A 12,771-nucleotide genomic window follows, 5' to 3' on the forward strand; every position below is an offset into this window, starting at 1 on the left:
ACTCTTCTTCAAGGACAAAATTTCTATACAGAGAAAAATGCTCCCTACCCTACAGTTTAAATGCCCTCTTGAATCAGGAATCACTTGACAAACTCAAAAAAAATATCACACTCAACAATCTCCCCACCAAGTAAATTGTCTACCGTCTGGAGTGTACATGTTCACATCTTCATGCCTTAGTGTTATTGTAACAAAATGAATCTGATGTGGTTCCATAGTGTAGGGGTTAAAACGTCTGCTTTACACGCAGAAGGTCCTGTGTTTGCACCGCAGTGGAGCCACAGTCCATAGTCTACGGCCATGCCATCCTGAACAAGCCCGAGGTCTGATCTCAGAAGCTAAGCAGGGTTGGGCCTGGTAAGTACTTGGATGGGAGATCACCTAGGAAGAGCGGGTGCTGTAGGCATAAATAATAAGAAATAAATAAACAATAAAATGACATTTTTATCACAAAGGAAGAAAAGTGAGCTTACATGTGGAATAGATGGGTCCTTACCAGCCTGCCCTGTAGCCAGAAGGCTCTTCCACCACGATGATGGCGGTGGCTAGGGAAACACAGAGCAAGTGTCAGTCATTGGTGATGTTGCCCAGGACGTACTCAGGGAGCTGTGCCTGATGTGGTCTTTGGACTGGAGGGTGTGGATGTGGCTGGTTGATCAGAAGGAACTGAGCTTTGGGCAAGGCCGCCTTCCTGAACAGATGAACAAAGGCACAAGTCAGCAGGAGAAAAGGAGAAATACAGCCCTTGGCTCTCTAGCTAAGGGGAACCTAATCCATGGAAAATGGTCGATCTAACAAAGAGTAAACAGTAAAATGGAGCTATGAGAAGTCTTATGATGTTTCTATGGCTTTGAGATTCAGCTAAATTGCCAACCCCTCTTTTTTACTTCTCCCAAAATCAATTCTTCAGGCAGAATTTATAGATGCTACTATTGGATTTATACTCTCCTCTATGAGATTTTGTTGTTGATGGAAAGCAAACTGATAGGGGGATCGAACTCAAGTCTAGGAAAAGTATCTCATTAGAATTACTCACTAATTGTTTTTCATAAACAAAATCAAATGCAGAATAGTTGAAAATACCGATATCCCATGATTTAAAATAGTCACCATGAACCATGTGATATTTTCCTTCCAGTATTTTTTCAATAGATCACGCATGTCTTGAGTCATTGGCTGTCCATATTCACACTGCCTCGCACAGGAGAGGCCAAGGGAAACACTGGCTCTCTACACCAGCAGCATAAAAGATGTGCAGTAAGGCTGAGGGGCTTCTGTGTCTCCACCAGTACAAATTTGAGTACTTACTTGCCGCTGTTCTTGCTTAGGTTTTTACAGCATTTGTGAGCTTCTAAGGTTTATTGTGATATTGCCTTCCTGACTTTTAACTGCCCTGAAATGGGCTGAGGAGCAACCCCATCACTGATAGTAGTTGCTCGACATTGACCTCTCACCTCTTACAAAATCTCAGCTGACCAGAAGCATGTGGGCCCTCCTTGTGCCTTTCATACCAATGACTATGCCATGGCCATCTGTTATATGCATCTGTGGCTGCCCCGGGCTATGTGACACTGAGGACATCTTCTCAAGACGGGCTGTGTGTGGGAGCTGTGTAGGCATTGGCACTTCCAGGCATGGCCACAGAAGCTGACACTTTGTTACTCGGTCACTAATAATCGTGTTTCTCAGTAGTGAGGGCAGGTCAGTGGTACAAAGCATGAACACAAGGAACTCATGACTCGGTTCAAATTTTGGATCTTCCATAAATGAGGTTAGTGCTTGTGCCATTCATCTCTGCACCACATCCACATGAGCAGAAGGACTATTAAGCAAACGTCCAGATACAGCCAGGGGAAGTAAAAGTTAATTATGGAAAATGTGCAGTGATGGGAAGCTTCTTTTAAAAAGCAGACAAATGTGCTGTATCATGTGCGTAGGAAACTTTTGTAAGGACACACAGTAACTCATACGTGGACATTCACAATCACACCATGCACATACGTTGAAAAACACTACCCAAAAACTTCAACACACAAACCTCAGCACCCACTTATTATTACTTTCAAGCACTGCAAACATTCCAGAGTTTTCTTAGACTATTGGTTGCCTTCACTACACCCCAGTCCTCATCCCCAGCAAGATCGCAGAATCAGGGGGACTTTCTGAAGAAATCAGCACCCAGCTTTATCCTCAGCTAGTGAGTGATTGACAATATATTCATTTTTCATCAGATCTGACATCCGCCTGTCATAAGAGAACGGAAAACACTGTGAGGATCATATCCCTCTGGACACTGTTCTCCCAGGCCTTCTGTTCTCTTGATGACTTTAGGAAACCAGTTGAGAAACATTGCCTGAGTCAATGACCCCAAGAGAAAACGTACAGAACACCTTTGGGAAAGGATTGAACTCTTCATGGAAGTTGTCTCAAGTCCCTTTAAATTGGCAATTGCAATTTTTTCTTTCAGGGAAGAAACGGTGCTGCTGATGACGCTGGTTGCAATGCTCCAGTGTGAAAGTAATGCTGTCCTTTTTGAATGCCCTCTTGAATCGGATATCAGCTGGTCACAGACTGTCACTGAACATTTTTCTACTAGTGCATTGTCTCCATCATTTACTAGGTACATGCTCACATTTTTATATCGTAATTTTATTGAAAAAGAAAGAAAGCATTTCCACAATGGTCTCCTGAAGCTCCTTCACCACGGTGTCAGGAAGATCTTGACCCACACTGTCAGAGGAAGGTAGAGGAACACAGAGTCACTGTCTGTCATTGGTGGTACTGCTCAGGACTTCTCAGAGAGCTCTCCTTTAGGTGGATGTGGGGCTAGGAAATGTGAATGTCGGTGCTAAACAGTATAGACTGAGCTGCTGCTGGGACATTGTCGTTGGTGGATGAAGAAGACCAAGGAAAGAAGCAGGCAAGAATGAGACATAGAACCTTTGACAGTCTAGCTAAAGGGAATCTAATCCATCTAACATCAATGACAGGGTTCAGACCTTCCTGCCCTTCTTAAAGCCTGGTCCAATTCCTACTTCTTGTAAAGTTACAAGACCATTTCAGCATCTATGCATTCATACATGCTGCTACTGTCTTCAGCATGTATAATATTGGTTGTTTTACTTTTCTCATGATGAACTTTACATCATATTTATGCTGCTTTTAATCATTTGTGATTATATCGGTCAGTAGCATTGATTACTTTCACTGCTGTCTAGTCCCAAAACATTTCCCCAGAATAAATCACTCTTTCTGGATCCTATTTACAGCTACTTTTCTGTTCTAGGAATTGGACTTTTCAGAAACCTCCTAGCAGTGGAATCATAAATTACTGACTTTCTGTTTAGTCGTGATGTCAATAAGCCCCATATTTTTCAAGGTCAACTATTGTTATATCCTATTTTAAAATCTAGTTCAGTTTTATGGCTGAACAGAATCCCACTGGGTGTACACATCACACTTGATCCACTCATTCTTTGAAGGACTTTAGGGTTCTTTCTATCTGTCTATTGTGAATAATGCCATTATGAACATTGGTATATGATACACTACTGGTAATATGAGATGTTATAATCCTGTGAAACTCAAAATATCACAGCACAGAGAGTGAATTTTAATGGAATGTATGGATTTTTAATTAATTAAAATATATTGATACTTTTTCACTCATATAACAAATATATCTCATGAATCTAAGATGTTTTTAATAGGGGAACTGGTGGGTAGGAGGGGGGAATATTCTGTATTATCTGGTCAACTTTAATGTCAATCTAAACCTGTTCTAAATAATGTCTATTAATTTTTACAAATCTCAGTCGTAGTATCAGGAAGAGATCCATTCAGATAATGTTGCAAAACCAGCTAATGTGTGAACATGAACTGGAGACCTTGTTTACTATTGAATGAACAGGTGAGATGTCAGTGCATCCTGACCTCCATGGGGACAACACCACAGATGGACTGAATACAAGTGTATTTGCACACATGAAGTGCAAGAAAAACATGGCTTAACCTTTTTTCAAGATATGGGTCACCTAAACATGGGACACTGAAGAGTTTTTCTTGAAGTAACTTAGTCAGCATTATTTCCACAGTATATTTATCTGTGTTGAATAAATGCACCGTGGTTTCTTTTGAGAAGCGGACACTTCTGCCGCCCTATCTCATTCTCGTCGTTGAACATGAGGATTATACTCTTGTCTTATATCATCCTTCTCCTTTCAACAGCCTGGGAAATGCATGACAATACAGAGAACAGTAGACATGTTGCTGGCAGAAGACCACAGAAAAATTAGCAATAATTTGTTCACAGCTGCCCAGAAAGACTCTCCTGAAGCCCAGGTAGACTTAGGAAGATCGTGCAGTTTGGTGTGCACGTAAAACACCCACCAGTCAGATTTCCTGGGTGAGTAACTTCATTTAGTTAAGACATAATAAAAACAGCGAAGAACAGGGATCTTGTTCTGTTGCCTCGGTTCAAATGGCAATTAGAAGCTTCATCTCCCTGCAAAAGTCCTACAGACCCCTCGGGGCCTCTTCTGCAATGAGCAAATATTACCATGGCTTCTTATTACTACTACCTGTTGAGGCTAAAATTGATTGAATACAGGTAAAGCTTCAGAAAAATAAGTGACTGGTGCCAAGTTATTGTTCTGTAAGTGTCCAATCATTGCGTGACTGCAAGTACAAGCTAGATGTTCGGCAGTGGTTACATCCAGAGAGGGGACTTGGGTGCCTCCTCAGCAAGGGAGGGTGGAAGGTTACTTTTCATCATTCCCAAAGGGGTGATGTTTTCTATCACATGGGAGTATCTGTTGTCGTCTCCTGGGATCCCCGCAATAACCCTGCGGCGGGAGAGGCAAAGCAGGTGCTGAGACCCACACTTTACCGTGAAGATCATAGAAATTTAGAGAGATTAAGTGACTTGCCCAGAGTTACAAGAGTGCTGAGAGATGAGTTTATTGTAATAATGTGTTTGGTGTCCTGAGGACAGAGGTCCAGAACTCTTCTGACAGCTGACTTCATCCCTGGATGCCTGAAGCAAGCGCTCTCCTCACTGTCTTTCTGAAATGCACCTACCACTGGTTTCTGTGGGAGAGAGGTGATGCCCTTGAGGAAGAGGCTGAGCCACTAGGAGTCCACCATATGCGAGACTTTCCTCCGATCGTAGTGCCTCAGGGGACCAGGGACACTCCAACTTGTTACTATCCTCCCTCAGCGTCTGCCCACAGTCAGTTAGTTATCTCACTCTGAGCCTTCCCAATGACCAGGTTACCACTCCTAGTCGCCAGTGGTCTGGGCGGCTCCCAAGCCAACTCAGAACATTCTGGACCTAGTGCCACATGACAACATTCTAAAACTTAGCTCCCCTTTCAGGACCAACCCTGGATGTGAAGTTGATGCCCATGCCCCGAGGATGTGGTTCTTTTCTGATCTAATGAATTAAGGCTGAAGGCTCCACTGTTTGCTAACTATTGCTCTGAGCAACTGTCTCAGCAGCCTGAGCTAAGTCCTGCCTGACAGTGGACTCTGCATGCTCTGGCTCTGAGAATGCACTTTCCCTGCCCAAGTCCTTCTTCAACAAAATTCAGTCTCTACTACTATCTCCTCCATCCCAACACTATGCATGGGCAATGGACAGAGTCCAATCTCCTCTGAGAACGATCGCTCCTTAGCCTGTGACCCCGACACCAGGACTCTCAAAGAGAACCACCAAGCCCTCCTAATCTATGTCACCCAATGTTCATTCCACCACCTTGAGCTCTGTTCCACTCACCAGTCTCTCAGGCAGCACCCAAACTCCCAGTGATCCTGTCCGTATCAAGCCATGGACATGCCTCATGAAATCAGTTTCTTAAATTTCTAAAATCTCTGGATTCAGGATCCTTACATTTAACTCGTATTTTGGCATCCACATTCCGAGGAGTTGACGTGGGATTCCTCTTTCCTGTCATGTCTACTGCTGGGGTGAGATCTCAATCTCTGTGAATCTATGGAACTATTCTCCCAGGATAGGAAGAATTGAAGCAGTATAGAAGTGTTTCCTCTGGATCAGTTCTCTGGAGAGTGAGGACAAAGTGTTCACTAGGAAATCTTCCATTGTTCTAACTTTAGGAAAATAGTTAAGACAGCCCACTTGAGAGAAGAATCAGAAATATCAATTAGGTAATACAACAAAACTATAAAGACACTTACAACCCTGGAGTCAAATTGGGAGTGGTGGCAATGGTTTTAAAAATGACAAACGTATTTTCAGTCATGCTTATCCAGGTCCTTTGAAGGAGCTGCATTCAGAAGGTCGATATGAACCTACTTCAAGAACAAATGAAGTTCCAATCTCAAAGTCTAGAGCAGTAAGTATGTGAGAACTCGCCTTCTTCCTCTCAGCTCACAGAGTGACAGTTGCAAAGGAAGGCAAGAAGGGCATCATCACATTTCCATGGTGACGGGTCATGTCACACAACTTTCAGAGTGAACATGTGCTGCACACTCTGGGTCCAACTGCTGCTATGTAAACACGTGTGTGTTTACATAAGCAAGGGTAGAATTTAAGAGAATTAAAGAAAACATGTTTTCTTTAAAAAAAATAACCACGTACCCCACCTTATTATCCTCTTTCAGAAAACCTCATATTTGAGAAAAAGTGACTTGCCCATGCAAATATAGCTGACAGTGAGAATTTCAGGGTGAACATGTCAAATCCAACACATGACCATATAGTGTGGTTCTATTTTTTATTACAATGTGATCAGTACCAATTTCTACTATTCCTGAGTCACTAGAAAATTCTAAGACACATAACTGAAAAACATTAGTAGAAATCTACTAATGTTTTAAAATTTGTACTTCTCTCTAAGCATATGTTATATAAATTCTCTTATTCTCTGCATCTGTATTGTTAATTTACATAATTAAATATGTATACTTAATTATTTCTCAGTCTCTGTAAATTCAATGAATCATTTCATGGCATTACATCTATTAAACACTGGCTATTCACTGAAAAATGCAAGAATAAAGAATCACTATCTTTTAATAGTGAGTTGAGTGAAAATATATAATCAATGCTTTTGTAAATGAAAATTGTAAATGACCCGAAACTCTAGAATTCAACGTGTGTTTTGGCACGTATGTGGAAACCCAATCACACTCATTCTTATGATAACGTGGTGAACACTTGCCGTAGGAATGCAAAGTACCAGGCCCCAAAAGATGGAGCTAGTGACAATTTTAGGATATAGATGAGAGTTTTGCCATATTCAAAGAAAATGTCTATGTTTCAATGTATGTTACATGATCATGTAAATCATTGTAGATTTACAGATAATTTCTTTATTAAACAGGTCACTGATAAGGTATAAAACCTATATTAATATAAATGGTGTCACATTTACTCTAGGGATGATCCAGTTGAATGAGGGTGAGCAATAACAGGTAATATTGTGTTTCTCCAAGGAAAAATTTTAATGATCCCAGATTGATAGAAAAATGCTTGTGTTTCTTTATGTTTGTGTGTGCGTGTAGACAATGAAATTGAGGGAAAAATGAAGAAATAGGAAGTATATTCAGAACAATGTGTCCCCGTGATTGGAGAAACAACATTCAAAATGCAGTGCTGAGGAGAGTTTAGAACCCAGTTTGGAGAAAAGTGTGGAGCAGACGACTCCCTTCTAGCCATCCCCTCCCTGTGTGTTCATGGTCAATGGAGATTCAATGAGGAAAATTAGCTAAATCTCTTAGAGACATGTGACAGTATCAGAGCTATCTGCTAGTTCAATTAATAAATCTCAAAGGACATACAGAAAGGGACCCATTAAGTCCAGAGGCCAAGTAGGAAGGCTACAGAAAGAAGTGAGAAGGACACTCAGATTTTCATGTACATTCTATAGCACCTTTTGAACTTTCTCCAGGGATGTTATTCTTATTGCTTTTAGTATTAACAACAACAAAAAAAAACGTGTTTACAACTAACCATTCAAATTAGTGGCATGAAACACCAGCATTATTTTGCTATTGGTCATGGGGTTGGCATTGAGACAAGGGGCAGAGATCTGGCACTTTTTTGTTCTGTGATGTTGGGTCTTAGCAGAGAAGACCCACTTGCTGGGGTGAATGGGCAGCCAGGCATTGAGATGCTCCCGCGGTGACTCAGTTCCATGTCTGCAGCTGGACCTAGATGTGGCTGGGAAACCCACATGAGACATGCAAATGTGGCCTGGGTGTCCTCACAGCAGGGCAGTCTCAGGTCATCCCGATCTAGTACTCTGTAGCTGAGAGCTCCACCGGGCAGTGACCTGAGCCTCCAGGTGGAGGCTCATGGCCATGTCAAGCACACAGTGTTGTTTCCAAGGCATCTGTCGGTGAAAAGGATTACTCGTGACACCCTGGTTAAATGAGGGGCCGAGACCCCATTTCTTCTTGGGATAAATAGCAAAGGTATTGCAAACATGTTTGAGACTTTCAAGTGCATAGACTAGTTTTAAAAATACTCAGTAGCAGAGGTAGCCCTCCAAACTATGGGATACAAGAAATGGTACCTTTGTTCCACAGCCAAGTGTAATAAGCACGTAGGATGGACTCCTACCTCTACCACCATGAGCTGTTTGACAAGCAAATACAAACAATTTGGGAACGATACCAGATGGTTTGGAATGATGAATAAAGATCTACCTACACTGATGCAGAGTCCACCCTTCACATGGGGCCACTGAAGGTGTTGAAGGGGGTGGCATGGTCTGGACGATCCAGAAACCAGACGCTGGTCCCACATGGGGTAGGAGCCTGGTGGTTCTGAAGGACAGGCAGTTGGAAGCAGGGAGTCAGCCAGGGGACGTTGCAATAATGCAGGCACGAGGGAGTGGGGAGCAGTTGGTGTGAGGGATTGGGTTGGCGATGCAGAAGTGCACACAGGAATGAAGGAGAGGTGATGCAGGACGAAACTCTGCCTGAGATGCTCGGGGATCAAAGCACTTCCACTCTCTGCAAAGTGCACAGGCAGAGCCCAGCTGTTGTGGTGACAAATGCCCTGCCTGAATGAACATCAGAGCCACCCGCCTCTCTGAAGTGCCACGGGCCTCATGTGTCAGCACTGAACATGCACACCCCCATGGGCCCAGTGATTTCATACCTAGGAGGGTTTCCTGCAGATACCCTGGCCTGGGTGATCCAAGATCTAGTATCAATGCTCCAGAGGTTGAGCCATGAGGTGTGGAAAGATCTACATGCCTATCAACAAGGAACTCAGTGAGGAAAAAAATGACCACGAATGATCTTTAGATGTCGAGACTTGGGAAAATGCTTTAAACTTGCATATTAAAAGAACACCCTGAGCATTCAAATGTGCCCTTGCTAATAGCAGGATCTATGATACCTTACTGGGCTTTCAAGGAAAAAAAAATGTTAGTTTGTCTAAAAAATAGTACAAAGCATGTGACCTAGTGAGAAAGAAAAATAGAATTTCATCAATGTCCTTGTAATAATTGGTGGATGAAGAAGATAGAGCATGACAGCTATGTGGAAAACAGTGAGCCTTGATTTATACGCTATCATTTAACTCATGGGTATAAATGTACTGACCTCCACGTCAATATGCTTGATATTCGATACTGCTGTTCCCACAGCCTCCTTCCAGGGGAATAAAAAACACTTCACGATAAAATTCCTACAAAGGTACTGACCTATGGCTTCTGGAAAAACTAAATTTACAGTTATTTTTCTCAATTAACACTGAATGAGCTTTACAGGAGGGAAGGGGTGACCTGATGGTGGTGACTGAGGTGAGTTTCTATAATAATTCATTGAGCCCTCACTTATTCAAGGTTCTTTTCTATTTACGTGCTTTATTTTATTTAAAAACATTTAAAATGAAACCTGTAGTAGATAAGGCATTTCCTGGAAGAATCTTCTAAAGTAAACATAAAATATATATGTAAATCCGATTTAAATCTATGCAATAGAGACATTAATTAACGGTCCAGTACCCGAGATGAGGCTGAGGGGAGAAACAGGGAGGAGGCCCCTCATCCTTGGCCTGACTGGAGCTTCCTGACACTGTGCCAACTCCACCTCCTCTGAGACTCAGGCTGAGGCCCCAGGTCTCGAACAGCACAGGTATTAAAACCAGAGCTGCAAGGAGAATATGGGTGCTGGAGGCCCTGGGGAGATCCAGAGACAGATGGAGGACGGCTCTCAGGTGAGGGTGTGCTAGACCCAGAAGGCTCCTCCCACCACGCAGAAGTGACCACGGGCTCTGGCTTCCCCAGTGGCCTGGTTCACAGGACAGGGAGGCATGGTGTACTCGCAGCTAGGGGTGTTGTCTCTCACCCTGAGTTTCTCTAATGTCGTACAGGACCAACTGAACTTGGGTACTTGGTCAGCTGCCTTCAAGTGATTTATGCCTGGACAGTGAGAATGATGCAGAGGAAGCGGGGACTCTGGGACTCCACAATGAAAAGGCCGAGTCCCTCTGCCCTGAGGTCTGTGAGGCACAGGAGGTCTGATGGCACAGGTGGGAGTGCTGACCCCATCCCTCAACCTAACACGGAATATGACCCAACATGAGACCAGCACATTAACAATGGACAGATACCTGGAGCGTTAACCTTTTCTCCTAATGATCTGTATTTTTCCTAGCATCCCAATGCTTTGCCTGTGCCTTGCCTTTGAAAAACCATGATGCTGTGGTAATAAATAAAATAAGTTTTATGGCTTAATGTGTTCCGATGTGAAAAGATTAAGGGCACTCCGGATTAAAATGTAATTAAAGTAATTTTATTTATTTATTTACAAATTGGGGACGTAAAAGTATCATAAGCCATTTGTAATGCTACCCCATACGGTTTCTCAGATAAGCATTGCACTGAGTTTCCTTAAACATTTTGGTCATTTGTTTGATTTATATGTATGTCAGCCTATAGAATCTTGGCCTCATTCCCTCCCCAGGGCTCCGAAGATGCTGAGGGGTCCCCAGCCAGGATGGGACACTGCAGTGTCCCTTCATGGTGCTGGGACCATGAAGCACCCACAGGGTTGCAAAGCTGAGCCAGGTGTGTTGCCTTGCTTGCATAAGGAGACGCCCCAGGGCACTTCCAACCTGCTTCCCATTACCCAGAAAGTCTGAGGTCAGAGAGGTCAGGCCGCCCCACACTATCTCATCATATCCAAGGATAAGGCATCCAGCTCTTAATCTCCCGCTAAGGGATGCTCCTTGTTCATGTTGAGGGGTTTGATAGGGCACAGCTGTGTCCTGGAGGGCCAGGCAGTTAATAAATCCTAGAGGCCTCTTCACAGAGATTAAAATATGAACCTCACACCCTGACCTTACAGGAACTGACAGGCCTCTCCTCCAGATTAAGGAGACAGCGGAGAGATGGGTCCAGCAATCTTAGAAGCTCCCATGGCCTGAGAATCCCCTCTTGGATGGATGTTCTCAGGACAGCCTTCATTTGCCTGCACTGTTTTTTACCATCTTCTTGATCCAACGCATGGCCATGTAATAGAGGCCACCCTAGAGCTCTACTCAGTTTGGTTGCTCTCAATAAAATGATCTCTCCCAACAAAAAGGTAGGAAGCAATGAAGAACATGCACATTTATTGCCCTCATCTTTCCATCCCAAGCATTCCGAGTCACAGTTATTCTTCCAGTCCTTCTTCCACCTGAATTGCTTCCTCTGCTCCTTCTCCTGAAGCACCTCCTAGGGAATTTCAAGAAAGCTGCAAGGAAGGAAACAAATGTGCATATTCAGAGCCATTGTGTGAGGGGTGCCCCGGGCAGAACCAGTCCTCACAGGGCCCCTCCAGCAGGGTGGGACCAGCCCTTCAGACTCCCATCCTAGCTCCCTATCGGGGACACTCAGCGGGGCTCAACATGATGCAGTGGTACAGGAGGGGGTCAGCAGCCAGGGTGATGCTAGGAGAGAGGACGTGAAGAACTGGAGGGAGATGTTACAGACACGGGTGGTTCTAAGACCTCAAGCGCCTGGATGAGACCAGACCTCTTAGGATGAGAATCATTAAAAAAAGAAGGAATCTCTGGGGATGAGTCACAATGTAGAGCTAATGGATAGAAAAATTGAAAAAGACAGAAAGAGGAAATAAATCACATGTAGATGTTGCTCTTTGTTGGAGTCTTCAAAATCCATAAAGTGTCTGCGAGGTACGAGGACAGTAATGATGTGAGGTGGCCGTGGGATGGAAAAGTGGAGAATCGAGAGTCGAGGTGAGAACTCTGGGCCCTTGCTGTTCCCGGCAGGATAAATAAAGCCTGATCTTAAGATCCATTTTCTCCGCATCTCTATGCTCCTCCTCACTGCCTTGATCACTTCAACTCTGCAATGAAGAGGGGCGCTCAGGTCTACAGGGCCACCTGTCAGCCTTCAGCTTCTGTAAGTATGACCAGGAAACCATGCCTGTTGTCACCTTGTTCCTCAAAGAGGCGGTCCCGGTTTCCATGACGGACTGTGCTAAGATTCCACCATAGTGAACTAGAGGAATTGTAGAGTATAATGTAAAACCAGTAGGAAAAATCTAAGTATTAAAAATTATTGCATGGTACGAATAGAGAACATCAACAATGAAAATCAGCATAAATCAAAAACTTTGAAGAGACCAAAAATTAGATAAACCTCCAGTCAGGCTACCAAGGGAGAAAAAAATAATAAAAGCAGAGTGATGCACCCATTACTAATGTCTTAGATCAGCGAGGAGTCATCACTCAGGACCATATGGACACTAAAAAGCTATGAAAAGGATATTTTGGGCAACTTATGCCCA

The 12,771-nt window shown here is 43.5% G+C and overlaps 1 pseudogene; it reads left to right on the forward strand.

The window, feature by feature from the left end:
• Window positions 1-290: 290 nt before the first annotated feature.
• LOC111735627 lies at window positions 291-406 on the forward strand (annotated as a pseudogene).
• The last annotated feature ends 12,365 nt before the right edge of the window (window positions 407-12,771 follow it).

The sequence above is a fragment of the Pteropus vampyrus genome, unplaced genomic scaffold (genome assembly GCF_000151845.1).
Source record: "Pteropus vampyrus isolate Shadow unplaced genomic scaffold, Pvam_2.0 Scaffold1000004316, whole genome shotgun sequence".
Lineage (NCBI taxonomy): Eukaryota > Metazoa > Chordata > Mammalia > Chiroptera > Pteropodidae > Pteropus > Pteropus vampyrus.